Source organism: Oryx dammah, unplaced genomic scaffold, assembly GCF_014754425.2.
Source record: "Oryx dammah isolate SB20612 unplaced genomic scaffold, SCBI_Odam_1.1 HiC_scaffold_29, whole genome shotgun sequence".
Taxonomy (NCBI): Eukaryota; Metazoa; Chordata; class Mammalia; order Artiodactyla; family Bovidae; genus Oryx; species Oryx dammah.
The window spans coordinates 91,248,135-91,270,972 of NW_024070213.1; the positions used below are offsets into that span (position 1 = coordinate 91,248,135).

General features: G+C 54.6%; 1 long non-coding RNA gene across 1 annotated transcript; it reads left to right on the forward strand.

The window, feature by feature from the left end:
• Positions 1–6,250: 6,250 nt before the first annotated feature.
• On the forward strand, positions 6,251–8,036 carry LOC120858361. Its single transcript, XR_005719843.1, has 2 exons — positions 6,251–7,464; positions 7,626–8,036. It is a non-coding gene; the product is annotated as an uncharacterized LOC120858361 (long non-coding RNA).
• The last annotated feature ends 14,802 nt before the right edge of the window (positions 8,037–22,838 follow it).

Below are 22,838 nucleotides of genomic sequence, written 5' to 3' on the forward strand. Positions count from 1 at the left end.
CTCTCATGAGAGCCCCGCAGATCCCCAGCCCCTTCCCAGGATCACACCTCCCAGGCTGACGTGAAGAACCTGAGAAGGGAAGGGTCATTAGGCCGAAGACTGGGGCCGGGAGCAGCAGTGCTCCCCACGATCTCCTTATGAGTGCGTGTAAACCCAGATGTGAGGCTTCTCCTTTGGTGCATTGGAAGACCCCCAGCACCTGCTGCTCACCCTCCTCCTCTTCAGTACCATCTTTACCAAGACAGAGTTGTTTGGGCAGCCTCGACCCCCAGGACGGGGCTAAGGAGTTTGGGTGGGAGAGCAGAAGAGAAAGACATTTCCTTAGTGTTTCCTGCAAACCCTGCCAGGCTAGAGGTGCCACGATCGGGGCCCTGGAACAGACCTACTGGATCAGCGGGGCATATGTGAGGGCCCTGGATTCACTGAAACTGATAGAGAAGACCGTGGCCAGTGGACACCGAGTATCTACTACGTGCTCGGCACGGGCTTGACACGCTGGAGGAGACCTAGAGAGGCGCACATTACGAACACTGGAGACCAAACCCTGTGCGATCTTACCCTCACTCCTGTTCAAACGTGTGATCACACGCGCACTAGATGGAAGAAAGAACTTCCCTGAGCCTGGGTTGTCAACACTGTTCGGTAAAATCATCAGAAGGCCTTTTCTCTTGGAAGGTGGTGAACCAGGAGACCCCCATCTTGATGGGCCAGGATCAGGTAAGTCTCCAGTCTGCAGGCAGGGGTATAGCCGACTTGACCCCTCAAGATGCGATCCTAGGCAAGGCAGAGAAGTGGAGGTTCCAGAAGAGGGGCATGAAGGGGAGGGGCACACAAATGGACAGACAGAAGGAAGGCCTGGAGGAGCCAAGGGGGCGGGTAGGGAAGCAGGGTTGGAGAGATGAATGGTCTTGGCTGGACTGACGGACGACGCCAGGATGGATGGATGGCGGCTGAGGTTTGTTTACGGGCAGCCCCTAGCCCGCCATCGCCGGGGAGAGGAATGGCGGCTGGCACATCAGAGGGCTCTTAGGGAAGCTCATGGAGATGATTTAGATGGAAATGAATCAGCTCCATATGGATTAAGTGTCCCCACAAATCCCAGGATCTTACAGATGAGGGGACGGGGCAAGGGCACTGGGGGGGAGGGGGCGAGGTGGGGAGCAGCATGGAGCTGGTGCTGGGAAACGGGCCCCTAGGTGCTGGAGGTGCCCTCCCAGGGCACGACGGGCCAGCCTGACAGACACTAGCCTCCCCAGTCTGTCTGCACCACCATCTCTCTGGCTGGGTACCAGGCTGGAGGAAAAGACCTTGTCTGTTGGAACATCCTCTCTGGGTAAGTTTCTGTCTGTCTCTGCCTGCCTCTGACTCTCTCTTTCTTCCCGAGTCTGCATGCATCTTTGCATCTTCGTCTTTCTGTCCCTCTTTCCCTGGCCTTCTCCCTCCCCACTGTTCCCTTCTCTTCTTCCACTCCCTGGTCCCCATCAATGGAGGTGTCAACGGTGCCTAGTTCCTGTTCCCTCCAGCCCTCAGCTCTGCCCTCCCTCTGGCTGCAGGCCTGCTGCCCGTTCTCTCCCGGGCCCCTCAGGTTTGGAGTTGGATGCAGAAACCAGGAAGGTGGTCTGAAAAGTGACATTTTGGTTACAAAAAGTTCCTTCTCTTCCTCTCTGCCCACCCGGCCCCCAGCCCTTCCTTCTCGCAGTGCCCGAGGCAGCTTGGACAGAGCCCTGTGCTCTGCAGACTAGGACAGGTTTGAGCAGACCTGCATCCCCAGGTCACCAGCTGGCTGTGGGGTTATCAGAGGCGCCATCTCCCCACACCCCTCCCAGGCCCTGCGTGGAGGGCCCTGGGGCTGTGGTTATGAAGCTGGCTGCCATGCGGACGACCTGGATCAGAGCTCGGGGTAGTCATATATGACACTTGGTTGAAATATCACAGCCGCTCTCCCCCCACCCCATTGGTGATCTATGGGCTGCGTGCCCTGTAAAAATTATTTATCGGGGCCTCAGAGTGTCCTGATTTAGCGCTGCTGCCTCTGGGGCCGAGGGGCCTGCCTCTCCGCCAGAGCCTCAGCGTTAAACGACGCTAAAAAGTTAAACGGCCAACGTTGGGGGCTCACTCGAGGAGGCGCCATAAAGCTGTCGGAGCTGCTTAAATCAGGAGTGAGGATTCCCCGGGACATCTTCTCACCATATGCTGCAAGCCAAGAAGGCTCTCCTCACCCCTCTGCGCTCACCCCAACCCAGCCGCCCACACGGGCCAGGGGCCAGGTGGGCCAGGCCTGGGGTCCTGCGCAGAGCGGGTCAAGGTAGGCCTCCTATCGGCCCTCCCCCAGGGTCAATCGGGCAGGGCCCAAGAGGGTAAGAGGCCACGTGTCCGGCCCTCTGCCTCGAGCCAGCCATTTCCTTGTTCAGATCCAGTTTTTAAGGACTTGCAGTGAAAGGCCGCACAGCAGCCCCTTCCGGGGCCCCGTGTCAGGGCAGCGCTTTCCTGGTGCCTCACTGACAACCGTTCATGGGTTGCACCCACTGGAATCAGTGTCTTCCTGCCCGGCTTTGAAGCAGGTGTTCTGTCCCAGCCAGATGGGCACCTCAGGTCGGCTCTCCACCCCCACCTCCTCCCATTCACGGCTCTCGGAAGAACAGAACTCCACCCTGTGATCACTGCCCTCCGCCAGCCACCCCTGGGTGCCAGCCTAACACTCAAGGCTCACAGGCAGTCTTCCCCGCTGAACCCCAGTCCATGCTGCCACCGCCCGGCCGCCGCGGAGCACGCGAGAGGGAGGTGGGTCTCCGCACGCTGCCTATCACGCCTGCTTTCAGCAGCAGTAAAACTCACCTCTTAAAACCTCCGCTTGGGTCCCTAATATTTGCCTGGCTATATATCTCCGGTGATATATGGACAGAAATTGCTCGTAAACGGCTATAAAACCTCTCAGTTGAGCTGGGGAGGAGGCACTTGAGGGTGGGCATGGGCCAGGCAGCAGTAGGATCGGAAGCTGAGATACTCCACTGAGCACCCCAGGACAAGGGGCTGGGGGTGGGGCCCTTGGGGGAAGGAGGAGACCCAGAGAAGATCTTCAAGCCCCTCGGGTGGTGTTATGGGGCTGTCTCATCTGGCTGCTCCCACGATGTGCTGTGTGGCCTCGGGCACGTCGCTCAGTGACACACACCCAGGCTTGATGAGGAGCCACAGAGAATTAGCCTGGTCTTTGTAAAGGAAGGAGGTTGCATATGCTGTGCACTACCCCAGGTGGGCATGGTGTGTTTGGAAGGCCTACTGTGTGCTGGATCCTTTGCCTAATCATCTCTAATCCTGACAACGGCCTGCCATGGAGATGTTGTCATCGCCACGTTGTTGGATAAGAAACCTCAGATTCAGAGGTGCACACCGGGGGTCAGTTCCCAGGGAGCAACCCCAGAGCTGGTGTCCTTTCCACAGGTGAAGATGAAATCCGGGTAACAGGAGGGGCAACAGGTAAGACACTAGGGGGCCTTCCGGACAAGGATGTGGGTGCTGGGAGGCCTTCTGGGCCCCTCTCCTTCCCCAGGGTGCAGGCCTCTCACCGTCCAATGCTTCAGTCCCAGTCTCCCTGGGGCCTAGGGATTTCTGCAGCAAATTCCCAAGCACTATACCTGCGGGCATGGCCCCATAAAAGCCGTTCCTCCCCTCGCCCCACCAGGACTGGACCCCTGTCTCCTGGTCTCCTGGCTGGAGGGTGCTGCCCTCCCACAAAGCCTCAGGTTTCCACTTCTGCTTTGGGAGCAATTTCTCTGGGAGGTAGAGTATAGTGCTCTGGCCAGAGTTCCAGACCCCTAGGCCAGGTTCTGGTTACCCCTAATCCCCACCCTGCCCCACCCTCTCCCAGGCTTTGGATGCCTCTTCCTTCCATGGCTCCAGCCCTTCTCTTCCCTCCACGCTGTATCCCCCTGGGCACCCCATACTCTCCCTCTCCCACAGCTCCCTGAGAGCTGGTCCCCCTGCTGGCTATTCCACACTCTTCCCACCCCCTCACAATGCCTTTCCAGTACCTGGTCTCCCCTTCCCTCCACCGTGAACCCTAGTTCTCTTTGTCCTCTTGCCCAAGTCCCTTTAACTCCTGGTTGCCTCGTATGGTCGCCCACCCTTTCCCTCCCTCCTGGCGTCTTGTCTCCCTTGCTCCCCAGATGCCCCTTCCTTCCATGACCCCCAGACCCCATCTGTCCCCTAATGAACCTGCTGTCTCTCTCCCCTGCCCTCCAGGATCCCCAGCATCCCGCCCTTTGTCCCCTTCTTGGGATGAACCAGAACAAACAGTAGGAAGGCTACCCTCTGCCCCACACCTCCCCTTCCGTGGTGGTTCCCACCCCCAACCCCACTTTTCTTTAAGTTTCCAAATCAACCTTCCTCCAATAATAATGATAAAGCAGGAAGCTGGGCCAGAGGACAGTGCAGATTTTTCTTCTTGACACGGAGTTTCCGATTAAAGGCAAAGGGACATAAATCCTCCTGCGTAATTGCTGTGCTCCAGCTTGGAGCCACTCAGAGGGGAGGTGCCCACCCCTCTGCCCCTGCCCCTGGGAGCCCCACCCCCATCCTGAGCAGGGCTCATTGCCCCTGGAGCCTGGGGCTGGGCTAGGAAGGGGGAAGGGAATGGAACCAGGTGTCCAGAGGCTGTGGGAAGGGAGGGGCATACACCCAGCAGGGGCCCTGCCTTTCTTTCCAGGGGTCCCAGCCCCAGTGATGGACCCCTGCCCATGGCCCAACTCTAAAGTAAGCACCTTTCCCTCCAGCCCAGGCAGCCCCTCAACCCCTCATATTGAGAACACGCATTATATTTCTGCAAAGCTTCTCGGCATTCACGATCTCATTTGATTCTTGTAAGGACCTTGAAAATTATTAAACAAATATCAGATGGAGGGAGGGGCCCAAGTGATCTGTCAGAACAAGCCCCCTCGTTTTAGGGGAACTCGGGCTGCAGAAGTGACTGGCTAGCAGCAGAGCTGACCTAGCCCTCTCAGAACGCGCCTTCTCACTTACAAGGAGGGGCTGAGACTGCTGAAATCTATTTAACTAGGGCCTAAATAGCCTCCTCCCAAATGGTGTTCTCGCCCACCAGAGAAGTTTTTTAAATATCGAGAATGCTTGCTTTATCCCCTATGATTAGGGAAAGAAGACTCTGTTAGTGCATGTAAATTGCTCAAGGTCAAGGGTTAGGGGCAGAGCCCAGAGTACCAACACCTCCACCTTCACACTCATTCTCAGAATTTTACCTCCAGATTCTAACCTCTGGTGACTGCAGGTTGGACTCTCAGCCTGGCCAGGAAATCTGCTTCCCCCTCACTCCCATTGAGAACCCTCCCCAGCTCTGCCCCTCCCTTCTTTTCCATCCCTACTGCCCACTCTCCTCCTCCGTGAAGGCTTCCTGATTTGAAACCCGTGGTTCTCCTCTGTTTGTCCTTGCACTGAACACCTCCCTCCAGTTCCTGCTAAATCAGGTCCTAGATGTGAGTGTCCCCTGTCACCAGACTAACAGACCAGGCCTGTGTGTCCTCCCTCTGAACTGCCATTTCCCAATTCTCCCTTCATCTTGCCCTCCCATGCCTGCCCCCAGTCTAGGCCCAAAACACTTGTACAGCAGGCATGTGGACAGATGTCTGTCCAGGGGACCCAGAAGCCCTGTCTCCTTTCATATCAGTGGATGTGTCCACAGAAGCCCCAGGTGTAAACGCCCATGGCTTCTGGCTTTCCCTGGCCCTACGGGGCCATCTGGTCTGCTGTCCTCCCAGACCCCCTACTTCCCCCATGTCTCTAGGGAGCAGGGTCCTTTAGCTGAGAGCAAGGAAAACAGCAGCCTCCTCCACCACATCCTCATTCTGCTTACCCACCTGGGAGTAAACCTGGGCCCGACTGATTCAGGCAAGGCCTCCCAAGGTCCGACCTCTAGGCCTCCTGCCTGAGCTCTTCAGACATCGGATGAGTTGGCAGATGACTGGGTCCTTCTGCTGAGTCCTGACATCCTCCATGAGCCACCCAACCCACACCCATGCCCTGCGTACCCACCTTTCCCTCTGCCACAGTGAAACTATGCTTGCAGGGTCCAGTGAAGACTTTGGAGTCTTCAAGAAGAATGTCCTGTCTGGGTCAGGAAAGAAAACAAGTGCAGGGGAGCAAGAAGGCCAGCCTGAGGCTCAGGTGCTCCTGCAGGGGCCTGCGCTGGTGTGCCACGCTTGGGGCAGCACAGTAGCACTGCCTGGGCCGGGGAGTCCTTGGTGTTACAATGGGTTTGGAGATGTGTGTATAGATTCTGGATGCTGGTGTAAGGCTAATGATATTGGTGTTTCCCTGAAGATTATGGTGGGTTCTCTGGGCTTTACAGTAGGGTTCCTCTGGGATTTCTATAAGGTAGTCTAAAAGGCCACAAAGCCCGTGCTTCTTCTTGGGCCTGAACAGGGCAGAGAACTCAGGCTATTAAAAAAAAAAATTTAAGGCAGGTGTGAGGGAGCAGAGGTGGCCCAAGTTTCCAGCAGATGGGAGTAATCTGAGGTTGCAGGCAGTGAGGCCCTTCCCCACTCCACCTGGGTGCTCAGGTCCCAAACCCTGGTCAACAGCCTTATTTATTGACAGTGAGGGGCCAGGAGTGATTGTTGGCCAGAGACAGGGCATGTAGGGAGGAAGGACCAAGGAGAGAGACACAGGCAACCGGATAGTCTTCCTGGGTGTTTGTCCCCAACAACAACCAGGTTCTGAGCTCCTCTCTCAAGCCAAGGGCCATGCCTGAGTGTTACTGAGGCAGGGAAAATCTGGAGGAAAAAGATATAGATCCTTCCTCCTGGAGACCCCAGTCTTCCAGGGTGATAGCCCCTCACCTTGGACTCAGGCAAATAAATAGAAAACTGTTCTTGCAGCTTAGTGACAGAAAACTTCTTGAGAGATGGGGGTGTGGGGCAAGGATTGGGCAGAGAGGTGGGAAGGGCAGGAGGGGGTTCCAAGCAGGAACAGGCTGAGGGCCGTTTCAGAGGTGAGCAAGGATCAGGGGAGCTCTAGCCCCAGAGGCTTGGTGAGCGGAGAGGAGTCGTCACTGTGTCCATCATTCACTCAGCAACCATTCGCAGGGCAGCCATGTTCCACGCAAGGCACCAGGACACACAGACGAATTAGGGAGGCAGGGACAGCCACTGGAGAGGTTCCTAGAAGCTCGGTTCCTCCTCTCACACTTGCAGAGTTCTGTAAGCTTCTACCTCCATGCCTCTCCAAGCCGAAAGATGTCCATCACCCATAAATTTAGCTTCCTTCTTCCCCAGGGTCTCACCCCTCCCCAAGCCCTTGCCTTAGGCCCTGCCACTCAAATATGCTAGTCTGGGCAGACTTTGGAGCATCTTCCGAGCCACAGCGACAGCAGGAGGGACTGGGGTTAGACATTCTGAGCGCCTTCCCAGCTATAAGGAGGAGGAGATCTGAGGAGCTGAGCAGGAGGCCAAGGAAGAGGTGTGTGAGCACGTGAGTCCAGGCCTGAGATCCTCAGGCCGGCTCTGCATCGCGCTGGGAGAGGCATCATTCATCCGCCTAGGGGTGGAGATGGGGCAGCGGGAGGGGAATGAAAAACACCCACAGCCCATTAACCTACTTTTGCAACTTCATTAAAACAGAGTCTCCGACATGTCGCCATAAATTGTCTTCGGAGGAAGAAGCCAGATCCAGCTTCTAGCCGTGAAGCTTCTGAGAAGAGGCTAGAATAACCAGGTGGTTATGGGGAGGGGTGTGGGTCACCGAATTTCTGCAGGCTGGACCAGTCTGACTGCCTATTGCAGATCTCCGAGGTGGGCAAACCACTGTGTGAGAGGCAAGAAGGGGATTTTCTGTTATATTATACAGTGCTGATCAAGGACTTCACAGCAACAGCAGGGGTGTGTTACATGGCACAGGGGACTATATTCAGTATTTTATAATAAACTACAATGGAAAAGAATTTCAAAAAAGAATATAGATATATACAATAAATGTATAACCGAATCTAACACCTGAAACTCACACGATATTGTAAATCAACTGTGATGTTAGTTGCTCTGTCGTGTCTGACTCTCTGCGATCCCGTGGACTGTAGCCTGCCAAGCTCCTCTGTCCATGGGATTCTCCAGGCAAGAATACTGGAGTGGGTTGCCATTCCCTTCTTCAGGGGATCTTCCTGACCCAGGGATTGAACCCAGGTCTTCCGCATTGCAGACAGATTCTTTGCCATCTGAGTCACCAGCAGTAGAACCCTAGAGTCCCTTGCAACAAATCTAACAGCTCCTCTCAGCCTTTCAAAGCCTCCTTCAAGAAGCCCCGTTCTGCCCTGAGGGCCCCTTCTGCCCTGAGGCCCCCTTCTGCCCTGAAGCCCCCTTCTGCCCTGAAGCCCTCTTCTGCCCTGAAGCCCCCTTCTGCCCTGAAGCCCCCTTCTGCAAGGCTTGCACTGAGCATTAGCTCACAGCCTGAGCTCAGCAGACTCCAGCAGCCTCTAGACAGTGTAAGGCTTTTACCACCTTGGCTAAACAGGTGGCTTGGTCCAGCTGAACTGACACCGGTCCAGCGCTCAGTGGGGCTGGGCTGCCACTCACTGGCTGGCTGATCTGGATCCAGTTGTCAAGTGAGTAGTGAACTGAGTGCCCAGGCCCTAGAGAGGGACTGCCAGGGGTCCAATCTGACTTTGCCATGGAAAGACCTCAGCCAAGTTATTTAACCTCGCTGTCCCTTAGTGATCTCATGGGAATAATGACATCTCATAAAATTATTGAGTCTTAAATGGAAAATGCACAGCACTTAGGAACTGGCACATCCTAGTACATTATTGTGTACTTATTTATCTAGGCCTTCACAGGCCTGAAAAGGACCTTGGAGTTCATGGAATCTGATCCTTGCATTTTACCAGTGAGGAAACTGAGGCCCAGGGAGGGGAAGTAACTTGAGTCAGAGTCAGAGCCCAGATTTCCTTCTAGCCAATCCAGTTCAGTTCAGTTCAGTTGCTCAGTCGTGTCTGACTCTTTGCGACTCCATGAATCGCAGCACCCCAGGCCTCCCTGTCCATCAACAACACCCAGAGTTCACTCAGACTCATGTCCATCAAGTCGGTGATGCCATCCAGCCATCTCATCCTCTGTCGTCCCTTTCTCTTCCTGCCCCCAGTCCCTCCCAGCATCAGTCTTTTCCAATGAGTCAACTCTTCGCATGAGGTGGCAAAGTACTGGAGTTTCAGCTTTAGCATCATTCATTCCAAAGAACACACAGGGCCGATCTCCAAGGATCTTCCATAAAATGTTCTTTTGAGCCTCAGTGTCTTCGTTTGTGTAGTGAGGGTATTAGAGTAGACCACTGGTTTCCTTCTTTTATTTATTATTATTATTGCTATTCTTGCCTAAGAACCACTTTTCAAACACTATGCCTAATGTGCAAAGGTGGACTAGGTCTAGAGAAAATAGTGGAAGAGCTGGAGGTGGACTGGAGCCCGAGCAGCGGTCCCTCCTTCTGCCCTGGCCACCACCCCAGAGGCCTGCCAGGGTGTCACAAGCCCCTGGCCATGACCTCAGGGCTTCTGCCCCTGGCACTCTGGGAGGCTGGAGCTCAGAGAGAGGAAAAACTCTTAATAGCCCCACTGAGGGAAGAAGAAGAAGGAAAAGAGACTGCTGTGATGAGGTTGTTCTACATCCTGTCTGCACAGAAACCGGGTGGAAGGAGGGAGGGATGTAGGGAGTGGACCAGAGGGCTGCCCAGGTGTACACCGCCCTCAAGCGCCTCCACCCTCTCCAGGCTTCCCAGCTCTGAGCCGCCTACACTCCTGCCATAGCTGCAGCCCAAGAAAACATGTCCATAAAACAGACATTTGCTTTAATTTTCACTTGGAGGGGCAATTTAGCACAGGCTGTTTGCAAGCTGTCGGAATTCTTAACGAGTCTCTATCATGTTTTCCCAAAATGCTCCCCCAAGCGGCTTCTCGGGGTCAAAGTTCATACATAACTATTTAGGGGGGAAGGGGGTTGGAGAGAGCATGGGAGATTGTGGAGAGTGGGGAATATGTATTTTAAAAATCAGATCAAGAGTGGCTGGGCAACTAAAAGCAAGAGACAGCCAGGGCAAGACAGTCCCTGGTCGGAGGTGAGTGCTGTGTGACTTTGCCCAGCCCTCCACCCTCTCTGGGCCTCCCACAAGCAGAGGCCAGTCCTGGTCATAAAAATGAAACATCGTGACTCAGCTCCCCACCCGCTTGAGGGCCCTCGCACAGTTATTCACAATGATCCGGATACTCGATTCACAACCAAACCAACCTCCGCTGTGTCCTGATTGGCATTTCTGCTCACTAGCTCTCACTCCCAGAAGCTTCAGCCGCGCAAACTACTGACCCTTCTCTGTCCTCAGTCTCCCCGCCTTGGTCTCCACCCGCCACTTGTTTTCCAGGGTCCTCTTTCCCGAGGAGAAAGTGCTAGATTTTACTAAATCCTGCCAGTTGCTCCAAGGAGGGGAAAAGTCACTAACCAAACTCCTCCCAAAGCTGAACTTGGTTCCTCTTCCTCAGTGTTCCCACAGTCCCATCCCCTCTTTCCTCAAGAGCCCTGGGTGGAGAGATGTCAGTAAGAATAAACCTCCCACACCATAAACAGAGCAGCGGCTCCTGGGGCTGGATGCACTGAGGTCCTGGGAGATCACAGAGCGGGAAGCCAGACCCTGGGGTCTCCTGAACATACCCCAGCTCCTTCTCAGTGCCCTGTGAAGAAAGCTTCATGCCTCTAAGTTCTTGTGGAGGCTTGGGCATGGGGGCTTGGGGGCGGGGGCACTCTGGGGCCTTCATCCAACCCTCTCCCAGGGGTGACGTGGGAAGCGAAGGGGAGCCAGAGGCCATAATGTAGGACAGGGGTCTGTCCTCACTCAAGACCCCTCCCCCTTCCTCACATTTCTGAGGAATTTTCCTGGCCACTGTGGACAACTCCAGCCTCAGTATTCCCAGGGAAGGGTGAGGAGGCAAGGGGAACATTTCTCAGGCTGGGAGAGATCCCAGAGGTCAGGTCAGATTGGGGGCAGGGTGGCCGGGGGACTATGGGAACCTGGGGTGAGGGAAATCCCGTGATCCCTGCATAGCGCATGTGCCTAGGAGACTCCCCCCATACCCGCCCACCCCCCCATCCCCCTGCCCCCTCACCCCCTGCCCATGGCCAGGAGCTAACTGGAAGCTCCCCAGGGCATTCTGCAGCCCAGACTAAGACCCTAGTAAGGCCTGATGCCATGTACCCCCGGCTGATTGCAAGAGATATGAGCAGGGTTCCCTAGGATCAAGGAAAGAAGAAACAGCAGAACCCTCATGAGAGAACAGGAGAAGGGAAGGGGACCCAGACACACAACTCCCCAGATAACCGAGTTCCTAGACGTTCTGAGTGCATGAATTAAGCTTCCACCTACTTAATCTTCTCTAATGCCTGAAAGAAGCCTGAAACATTCATCCTATTTTTCATATAAACTGAGGGTGCGAGAGGTAGAGGAAGTTGTCCAAGATTGCACGAATCTGTCTAGACCTGACACCAATCTGCTTTCTCCCTGGGTCAGGAACTCTCTGGACCCTTGAGTTTAATTGCCACTGAGCTAGGTACCACCCCCGTCTCCTCACCCACTCTACTGAAAGGGCCCATACCTGCATCTACCTGAGGATGTTTGTCTCCATCCTCATCACAACAGAAATACAGAATCCTCAAGTAAGGAGGTCTAACCTCCTTATGACACAGAAAGGAAAAGCTTGCTCAGGTCACATAGCCAGGAAGTCTGAGCAGGGACGTGATCCAGTTCAGAGAGATGTTCTTCCCAGAGCCAGGTTCTGAACTGTTTGCACATACAGATGCCAGGTGCCATGTTGGCACCAGAGAAATAAAAATGAATAAATACAGGCCTTGCCTGGAGAGGCTCAGAAGTGGGCCCCTTCCCCCCACCCCAATCTGCAGAAAAACTTCCCTAAATGTCAAGGACATGGGAAGGAAGGAAGTTGCTGTAAGATGAGGCAGTCAAGAAGGCCTCTCGGAGGAGGTGGGCCTAACCCAGTAGAAATGGGAGTGGGAAGAAGGCTTGTGCCCTGGTGATCCACATAGGAGGAGGAAATGTAAGTTCACACAACCTGTCTTTCTTTAGGAAGATGTTCCTGTTGGCGGATTATGGGAGACATTGAGGTTGAGAAGTCAGGTTGGAACCAGATCAGACTTTGAACACTAGGATAGACAGTCTGAGCCTCCATCCATGGGCACTGGGAAGTCATGGAAGGTTTTCCTCTAGGGCAGGAGAGGGGACCCACACAAAGGAGTTTCTTAGGGAATCTACCCAGGAAGCAGCTCACACGCCAGACTACTGGAGAAAACGTGTCAGTGTATCTGCGTGCTGTCTCTGGGGTGAGTGTGTGTGTGTGTGTGCATGAGTGCACGTGTTAGTGTGATACTAAGATCAGGAAAATCTGGTTTCAAAAACCGCCCTGGTCTGCTCTTGGGAAGATGATAGATCACCGGCTCCCCACCCCTTCTGTCTCCCTTGTAACTGCCCTAAATAGGCCACCTCCCCCAGACACTCCACGAGCCTGCACCCAGCAGGCCCAGGAAGAAACCCTTGGAGAAGGAGATACTCGAGAACAGAGGGAGCATCTCCTCACCTGAGACTTCCCCGGAGTCTCATGACAGTAGTGAAGGCCACCCCGGACGCTAGGAAAGGGCAGAGCAGGGCTAGAGCTGACTCCTCAGCTACCCATGAACTCAGAAGGGCAGTGAGAATCAAGCGGTGGGGTACAGTTCAGCCAACCAGGACCCATGTAAACACAGTGAAGCGGGGAAGTACCCAGAGAGACAGAAGTAGAGACCACTCAGAAAAGTGATCACTGGGGGCACTGGGAGCCCACCTACCCCTGACCTTTCTGCTCACTGTCCTCACTGCAGGCACTAAAGGAGAGCAAGGGGAAGAGCCGTCTAACCAGGACCAGGACAGATATTTTATTTTGTCCTCCTTTGGGACCCAGAGCGCCAGAGACTCAGGCCAACTCTTCCCTCTCTTCCCTTAGCTGAGAGACCCCCAGTGGTGGGGGGACTGTGATTAATGGATTTTGGTGGGGCTGTCATTACTGAGACCTGCAGTATCCATTAATAGTGATCAGAGACCATCACAGCCACACCATCATATCCACGGCCCCAAGGTGGAGGGGGCTGGTAGTTAGGATTCCTGGGGCTACTCACTGGCTCTGCTGAGGCTGGCCTGGTTTCCTTTCTTGAATCCCATGAAGAATCCTAATTTGGGGATTCATAGGGTCTTAGAGGCAGGACAACTTTGAAAAGACAAATCTTGTTTCCTCTATGACCACCTGTTTGCCCACCTCCAGCCCAGGCGCTAGCGCTCACCAGGCATGCTCTGCAGCGGTGCTCCGGTAAAGGTGTGCCCCACCCTGCCGAGACCTTGGTGACACTGTGAAGACTGCTGGAGCTCTGCCCTCTTTACAACCCCAAGGTCTTCCCCACCCCTCCCCAGGCCAGCCCAGACATAGAGCCTCCCCCACTGATCTGTGACAAGCTCCTCAAATGTCCAAGTCCAAGGTCACCCAGCCCCACCCCTCCAAGAAGCCCTTCCAAGTTCTACCTCCAACCCTGCTGCTCTAACTCTAGCCATCTTCTCCTGCAGCTGTTCGCTGTGAGCCTTCCACCAGCCCAGAAAAAGATGATCTCATTCGCCTTCTAAGAAGTCTTCCAAACCTTTGCCTCCACATTTCTGACTTGTGCACAAATGTCCCTTGTCCCTGCCTGCCAGGAAGTTCTCCTCCATGTTTAACCTGAACCTTGCCCTCAGTGGGGTGGACTTGGAGAAAGGTCATTTATCCAAAGGCCTATCCCAGTCACGATGTTACAGCGGTGATGTGCTTTTGTTCCCTCTGTCAGCCTTCCAGAAACCCCCCGCCACACCACACTCCCAGCCAGTGCCTCCTCACGTCCTTCACCCCAGAATGGCTCTGGGAATGCCTGCCTCCAGGCCTGGCTCTGGCTCAGGATGTCAGCCCAGCCCCAGTGGAGCAAGCAAGTGTGGAGCCATCAGCCCTGCCCAGCCCTGCCCCCAGCCCAGGCTCGAGAAGGAGGTAATTAGGAACTGTGCGGTCCCTGTCCCCCAACAGGTACAGCTGAGCAGCTGTATCCATCATCAAGGGCAGCTGCCAGAGAAGGGGAGGGTCACGTGGCTCAGCCGGACCAACAGGAGGGTGGGGGGAGGCTGTGGGGGCTGGGGATTGGCTGATCAGCAGCTGGAGAGTCAGGGCTATAGGGGATATAGCCTGAGAATGACCTTGTGGGGACTTCAGCCCCCAGCCTCTGCTCCTCCCTAGATACCCTCCACTTTCCCCCAGTCCTTAACCCTCCCAGCCGCCCCTGCCCTGCCTTTTCCGCTCTTCCTCCAGTACCACTTATCTAGGGTGCAGGGCCCCTCTTACTCTTGTATTTTTTTTAAGAGGAAAATGGCCTCTTGTGTGCTTAATAGATCTGTAAAAGCATGCAGGAGTGGGAGGGGTCGTTTTCTGGCCTGGACAGGGCTGGTGACCCTATGAGAAACACTGAGGTTAGGGTTGGAAGGGAGAAAGGAAAGGAGGGAGCGAGTGCTATTTGGATGGAGGAAGTGTGGGTACAGGTGCATTTTTCTCTAATTGCCTGTGTTGGTGCCAGGACATAAGTGTGAAGGAGCGTGTGCTGGCAGCCATGTGCAGGCGCCTCGCGTGGGTACAGCTTGGGACGTGGCTTGCATACTTGCGCTGACCTGGGTACGTTACCGCCTGCTGCAGTGCCCTTGGGCAGAGATGGGTGGTTTGACCTTGACCTTGTCCCTGTGCGTGTGCACAGGCTTCTGTCCACTCGTGTCCACAAGTATCCGGCCCCCTCCAAGTACACTGTCGCAACGGGCTTTCACCTTGCCAATTTCTGACCCAGAGAGGGGAGCCCTCCCGCAATTTGCCTGTGCCTGGGATCCCTTGGTACATCCCCCAGCTGAGTGGGCAGAGACCCTCATGCCGGTCCCCAGAGCTACAGGTCATGGTGGCAGCTGGTGGGAGAGAAGAAAGGGAAAGAGAGGAGGGGTGGCCTCCCCAGCACCTGTGAAGGCTCTTCGTTATATATGCAAATGTCCTCATTAGAGATGCAGAGCACTTCCCAGAGCTAACGGCTGCTGCAGCCATTTCTGCGTGGAAGTGCTGAGCAGAAGGAGACTGCGCTGAGAGGAGGAGGCGGGACCACCGCCCTCCGGCTGAATGGCACCCAGGCTCTCATTCCCCGTGCCCGGTCCTGAGCAGCCCTGGGGGAGGAGGAGCTCGCGGGAGGGCAGGCCCAGCGGGATCAGAAGGCTTAGCTCCGGCACTTGGTACTGCCTGGCCCCCTACCCCCACCCGGGGCCAGCATTGGCCAGCACGGTCCTTTGAAGAGGGCCGTGGTGAAATGCACGCCCCCCCCCACCTCTCCATCCACCAAGCCCAAAAGCCAGGGTCCCTCTGGGTCTGGGAGCCGGTGACTCTGGTTCCTGCTCCATAGGACACCAGGCGCCTCCTCAATACTACCAGCCCAGCCTGAGACATGGGCAGACTTACACTCAGCCTGCTTCCTAGGCCTCACCTCCTGCCACCTCTGCCATCAAGCCGGGAGGAAAATGGTCTCATTGTCGTCTTTTCCTGTCACCCAACCATAGAGAACAGAGCCTGCTTCTAGTCGCTGCTGCCTCTCAGCCCCAATGGACATCTATTTATAAACCAGCCGCTCCTCCAAGCTGCCTTGTGCTTTTTCACCTTGCTGCCATCAACATGGCACCAGAGACCAACACAAACACACAATGAGCTCACACGGGCCCTGGGAAGCGTGTAGTCACCCTCACCTCTGGGGCACATGCTGGCCCACTTTAGGTGAACTTGCCCTCAGACACACACTTAAACCATCCCTCCAGCCTCCGCTGTCCTTGAGTACACCCGGCACCCCATTTTGGGGACAGAGTCCACAGAGACGTTCCCTGCCCTACCCCCCACCTCTCCTTTCCCTGCTTCTCCCTCCCCCTCCTGCCCTCCTCCCTGGGCACCCGTTTGCCAGGGTTATTTATAGAAGCAGGCGATAAATTCAGTGTGTTTCTCGGCGCGCAAAGCTATAAATAATGGCACAGATCATTAAACCCCGAGAGCAGGCCCAGCCGCCCCGCAAACAAGATGAAGTGCAAACCACCACGTGAGAGGGAGAGAGGGAGGCACAAGGCAGAGCCGCAGACCCCGGGCCGCAGGCTCCAGCCTGCACCCGGCAGCCTGGTCCCCATGAACTTGGGCCTCCGAGGAGCCTGCCTGGGTGGGCACTAGGGGCGGGGAGAACAGAGGTGGAGCCTGGGCTTGCAGGCTGGGCCCGGGGTTCACCCCCACCTAACCTCCACTCCTTCTCTCCTTCTTCGTCCTCTTTCCCACCTCCCAGCCCTCGGCCTCTCTCTCCACTTCCCTCACTGTTCTTCCATTTTTCCAATGTTTTCTTCTTCCAAGTTTCCTCTTTCCCACCTCTCTCTTGCCACTTGTTCTTCACCCCTGCCCTTCCGTCCCCCGAGTCAGTCCCGAGTCCGCAGGCCCCAGGAGGGGACCTGATCCCACCCCGAGCCCTCAGAGGCAGAAAGTCCCCGTCAGCAGAACGCTAGAGCTGGCTGCTGATTCAGTGTCTGTAATCTCCCAGGCGGAGGCAGCCGTGGCAGGGGGGCGGGGAGGGGGGACAGGGAAGATGGATGAGGAGCAGAAGAACAAAATGGCACGGACTCCAGGGATGGGCTCCAGGCTGAGGCAGCTTCCAGGGAGTAAACCAGGACCCAGAGCTTCAGCCCGACCCCATCCTCACTGCCAGCTGGTCAGTGGGGCAAAATAAGTGTGTTCTGGGTATGAGAGCTGGCACCACAGGAAAGAGCAGGCAGATGGAAAGGAGAGGGGAGCAGGCAGGGGCGGCTAGCAGGTGTTGGAAGAGCCAGAGAAAGAAGTGTCAGAAGGAAGCCAGAAAAACCAAGGGCACTGACGGAGGGCTGACCCTGTCCAGGCCCACCCATCCCTAGCTCCAGTGTGGACCCTGGGCAGCCATCCTGAATCTGAGTGGAAGGCTTTGGGGTCCCGAGTGGCCTCCTTCCTTCACTTTCAGAAGGCACCTCTACCCTTTGGGGTTCACCCAACTGGACTCAGACCTACTTTTTAGAGGTGTCCCTCAGTTCCTGCTCTAAGTCACCTACATTCTAGGGTCTACCACGCCTTCCCACTGGGAGGTTCTTACCACTTCCTAGTTCGGTGTGAGCCTCCTTTCGGAGGACAGAACCTAAGTCCAATAGGTGCCATATCAATTTGATTGAAGCCTAATGAAACCCAGGGATGGCAGTCAGCTCTCAACAACGTCAGGCAAATAGGCTTCACATGGGGCCGCAGGATGCAACATCAACCAGAACGTGTGGGTGCTGGGGGCTGGGAGATGGCAGGATGGGGTGGGGTGGTCCAAGCCTCTGAAAGTTAGGGGGATCCACGGGCCTGAGGAAGGCAAGGCATGGCCTTGTGGCCAGGAGTGGACGAGAAAAGCCCTGGAGCCTTCCTGCCTGCCCCTGCCCTCCACACCCCACGGCTGAAGAGGCCATCTGCTCCTGCTCGCTCCCCTGTCGGGTGCTTTGATGCAGAGCTCCGTTATTTGCCCGGGAATTTATAGTAGGAGCCAGGACAGCAGCTAAATCCCCCGGCCACAGAGGTAAATCAGCTGCCGCGATGGGCCGGAACGAGGGAGCTGTCGGGCTGGGAGGCGGCACAGCGGGGCTGGAGAGGAAAACACTTGTCCCTGCTCCCTGGGGACATCAGCCAATAAATCCCCTCAGGCACCGATTAGGGCTGGCAGCCGGACCAGACCTGGAGGGCTGACGGTGCTGGTCGCAGAGATTACACCACAGCGGGCAGTGCCCACAGAAGCCAGCTGCAGCCCAGGATGGGCCAGGCCACAAGGACTTCCCAGAGCAGCTGAGCAAGTAACAACGGATGGGAAAGCAAAACCAGGTTGCCCAGGAACTGAGAGGGGCACTGTCACCACCTAGGAGAACAGGTTCTCTAGAGCCCAAATGCCTGGGCTCCAATCCTGGCTCAGCTATTGATTACCTGTGTGACCTGGGCAAGTTACTCACTTCCCTGGGCCTCAGTTTTTCCATCTGTAAAATGGGGCTGACTAAACAAGGTGACAGGCCTACAGTGTTTAGAGCAGTGCCCGACAATGTTGTGTCAGTGGTACCATCACACAGAACAAGCCACCCATGCCACGTTAGATCTGGTCTTGTGCAGAGAAAGGAGAAGGGAGCAAATCTGGGGGTACCAAGACGATGTTTAAAGAAAGAGGTCTCTCTTAACTCCATCAGGGAGAAAGTGAGAACAGCTTCTTCCGGGGTCACTGTCGACGGATACCTGCAGGTAGGGGCACAGGCTCCTTGATCATACAGGCTGGCCTTCAAGCTCCAATGCCTATTAACTACGAGTCCTTCAGCAAGAGATTTCACTTCTCTGCACCTCATTATCTGCATCTGTAAAATGGGGCCAGTAATACCATTCACCTCACAGGGTTATGGAGCGACTACATGAGATCAGACATAACAGAACTGTTTAGTGGTGCCTTGCCCGTGGTAAATGCTCATTAAATTTTCACCTTGTTATTACCATTATTTCATCAAGGGAGTGAGGGCTACACAGTGGATTCTAAATCCAAGCAGTGAAGCCAACAGCGAAACAGAAGAGGGGAGAGGGGCTAAAAGCTGGGGGCAGGGGCAGTCAGTAACAAGAAAGGGGATGAGAAAATGGAAAGGGAAGATAGAAGCAGGTGGGTAAAGATGGGAGACTTGGAGCCAGAAAGAGAAAAGGGAATGGCAGAGAGATGGGGGACAGGGAGAGATAGGGAGATAGGGGGATGGAGAGAGGGAGAGGAGAAGCCTGGGGGTGGGTGGGGGCCCCAGGTCAGGAGGACAAATGAATGGGGCCTCAGAGCAGGAGTTGGGGAAGTGGGAGGGGGAGAAGGGGCCTGTGGGGCATATTAGGGGCAAGGGAAGTGAGGAGAAAAGAAAGAAGAAAAGTGATGGGAGTTCAGGCTGAGAGACAAAGGAGGGAGAGCAGTATCTGGAAACAGAGCTAGCTGAGCTGGTGCGGCCCGTTATGCAAAGGTGATTCCAGCCGCTGCTGCACTGCCCCCTCTCCCGCCCTCATTTTCAGCTTTGCTTCCCTCTGGCCTCCCTCTTGCACCCTCCTGCCATCTTCTACCTTCTCAGCCCCATGCCTGGGGAGGGTAGGGGGTAGGTAATGAGGGCAAGTGGCTTGGGCTCTGCTCCCCAGGGGGTGAGGAGGGGAGGAAGGAAACAGTCCCCAGAGTAGAACAGAACCCAGGTCCTTACCTCCTTCTGGCATCTTCCCCTTCATCAGTATGAATACAAAACAGCGGCCAAAAGAAATGCAAAAATGAAAGAATAATAATAATAGCAGCTGAAACATTAGCAATCTGCAGTTTACAAAATGTTTACAAGCCTCAAGTCTCCCAGTACCCCTTGTGATGTAGGCAATATTACCCCCATTTATTACTATCATTATCATCAAGGAGTCTACCATGCTTCCTACCTGCTAAGTGCTTCACTCGATCTAATCACTTCTCTTGACAACAAGCCTATTATCCCCATATTGCAGATGACAAGCTGGGGGCTGGATCCTATGCTCTTATTCTGATCTCTCCCATCTCTGATCTTATCTCTGATCTCTCGAATCTTTGCTAGACCTTCTTTTCTATTCTCTCATCTCCTCTTGTCTTCCCTTGATTCCCCTCATCCAATGGGGCAGCCTCACTAAACTTCAACTTAGCTATCTGTTCACTCCCCACCCCCACAGGGACAGGCAGGAGCTGGTGTGACTACATGGAGCCTTTCATGGCGGGGGCGGGGTGCCACCTGGCAGGGAGCAACCTAAAAAAAAATCACACAGCAGAAGTGAACTAGGACAATGTCTTCAGAGATGCTGGTCTTCCCCACATTCCTCCCCAAAAGATCTGAACCATGTACGACACAGATAAAACAGAACCATTCAAACACACATGGGAGAAGACAAGGGCAAAGTTGGGGTGAGAGAATGTCCCCAGGAAAGGAAACCTAGGCAGGGAGAATTACTGAACATTGAAAATACATGAAACCAGGGGGTAGCTGAAATCCTCCTCGCCGCCACCAAAACCCCTTTACCTGTTCATTGGTCATGGACCCAGCACCCACTGTATGCCACGCATCAAAGATGTGATTAACGCCAAGGTCACACTTTTCTCTTCACTCTACAAGAAGACTCCCTGGAAAAGGAAATGGCAGCCCACTCCAGTATTCTTGCCTCGAGAATTCCCTGGAGAAAGGAGTCTGGTGGTTACCGTTCATGGGGTCGCAAAGAGTCAGACACAACTGAGTGACTGTCACTCACTCATCACTACAAGTTTCGGGAGGTTTTACCTGAGATGGGCTGGACGCAGTTACTATAGAGGGAAGAGCTGGCAGGACTCTGGGCTGAATGAATGAGCAGGAGAGCGGTGAGGACCATAAAGGTTGGAGGCTATGGGACACAGGGGGAAGGAAGGGCCCACACAACACTGTCCCAGGCTAGTGTGTCTCAGACTGGAGAGTGTCCCAGGCTGGGGTGTGTCCCAGGCTGGGGTGTGTCTGTGGCAGCTTTAATTTCCTGCCTCAGGCCTCTTTGGGACAAGGCCCCTGCCTGCCTGTCAATCCATTCACCTTGCACACGATGCTGTCGACGGCTGCTCCTGGCTACTTCTGCTCGTTAGCACATCAGCACAGGGATCATCAGGAACAAAAATAAATCAGATGAAAATAATATCCCACACTCTCCCACAGAAACAAAACCTGCCCTCCCTGTTGACACAATTTCTTGCCTGCGGGAAGGGTGAGCTCAAGTGAGAGTGACAGAGGACAGGGGCAGGCAGGGAGGAAAGACACGGATCCCTGTCGGGGAGAACCCCAGATCTGTTGGGGGGCACCCTCCCACAATCACAAAAATGCTGTGCCTTCCCCAGCAGCCAGCAAAAAACAGGCCTGAAAAAAAAAATTAGAGCCTACACCTGTATGTGACTGTGGATAAGATATGTACGTGTTAAACCTAAAAGTTGGTTCTCAGGAAGGCTGACACCTAGACTGGCCAGCACTAGAGGTACTGGGAATATGACCAGTTTAACACCTTAAAACGCTTTCAGGGAGTGTAAGCAGCTAGTGGGGCTTCAGACTGAAGCCCAATCCTAGACAGGTAAGTGCGTCCAAGCATTCACCAGCTCGGATCAAGCCATGCTCTATCCACTCAGCTGCCATGAAAAACTGGCCTCCTTTTCCCCTCCCTCTCTCTTTCTTGAAGCAGTTTGTCCTCATCAGGGACTCCTGGATAAAAGAACCTGGAGTTAAGACAGAAGATCATAAAACTTCCCACATAACAAAATCTGCTCTTTCCCACAGTGGGGGAAAAAAATCAACAACACCTCCAGCTCTTCCCAAACCCAGGCACCACTCTCTCACCTCCAGAGCCTGACTGAGCCTCCAGTGAGTACAGAGATGGACAAGACAGCTCACAGAGATGGGTCCCTCCCCCGTAGGCCAGGTAAACCATACGTGGCAAAGCCTTCCCTCCAAGCACCCCTTCCAATACTTGGACATCCCTTCCATGGCTCCCTAAGGCATACAGAATACATCTGCCTTCATGCCAAAGCACCGATTCCTCAGACTGACATTCAGAGCCCCTCCTTAATACAGACTCATGCTGAGCTCCTCTCATTTCTCCTTCCTCCATCACCCTCCCCTCCCCAGCTGCTGATCCCCATATGCGTCAAGGAGCATGCTCTGAACCATCCTGCTTCCAGCCCAGATTGCCTGGAATGCCCTCTCTACCACTTCCCGGGGCTCCCATATGCTCATCAAAGCTCTCCCCATCCTCCTCCAAAGCCAAATGCAAACCCACCTTTCATTTATGCTTATTGTCTCCCTTTTCACAAGACCAACTTCCGGGCTATCCTTCACTTGTTCACTCGTGTGCTGAGAGGCAGTTTGGGGAATGTTCATGGAATTGGGTGAAGACTCCAAACCTGTTCTGAGACTCCCAGTGGTCTCAGAACTAAGTGGGCAATCTGTGACACTGAGGTGGCAGGTGTCTCCAGAGCACCTTTACCCCATCGGGACTGGACCCTGGGGAACCGAGGCTGCTGCTGAGGGAGATGCTACAGGTGCTTCTAGGCTTCCTGCAACTGTCGGGAATGGTACTTCTGAGGGGCTCTAGGGGCCGTTAGACCAGTGGTGGTGGGCTTCCTTTCTTTCTCTGACTCCTCTCTGTCATTCTCTCAGTTTCTCTCAATCATCATAATTCTCTGTTTTCATTAGGCAGGGGCTTCCTTCTGCCTGAGAGACACCTGCCCTTAGAGCTTTGCTTCTCAAAATGTGACCCAAGATGGGACTTCCCTGATGGTCCAGTGGTTAAGAATTCACCTTCCATTGCAAGGGGTGCAAGTTCAATCCCTGGTCAGGGAGCTAACATCCCACATATCTTGCGGCCAAAAAAACAAAAGCAATATTGTAATAAATTCAATAAAGACTTTTAAAAAATGGTCTAGATTAAAAAAAAAATCTTAAAAAAAAAAAGTGATCTGAGAACGTGCAGCATCAGCATCTCTGAAAACGGGCTAGAAATGCAAACTCTCAGGCCCCAGATTGGACCCGGCCAATCCAGTCCTCCAGTTTAACAAGATCCCCAGGTGGTTTGTATCCACATTAAAGTTTGAAAGAACTCGTTTAAAGAACCAGAAAAGCTAGGCTCAGGGCCCAAC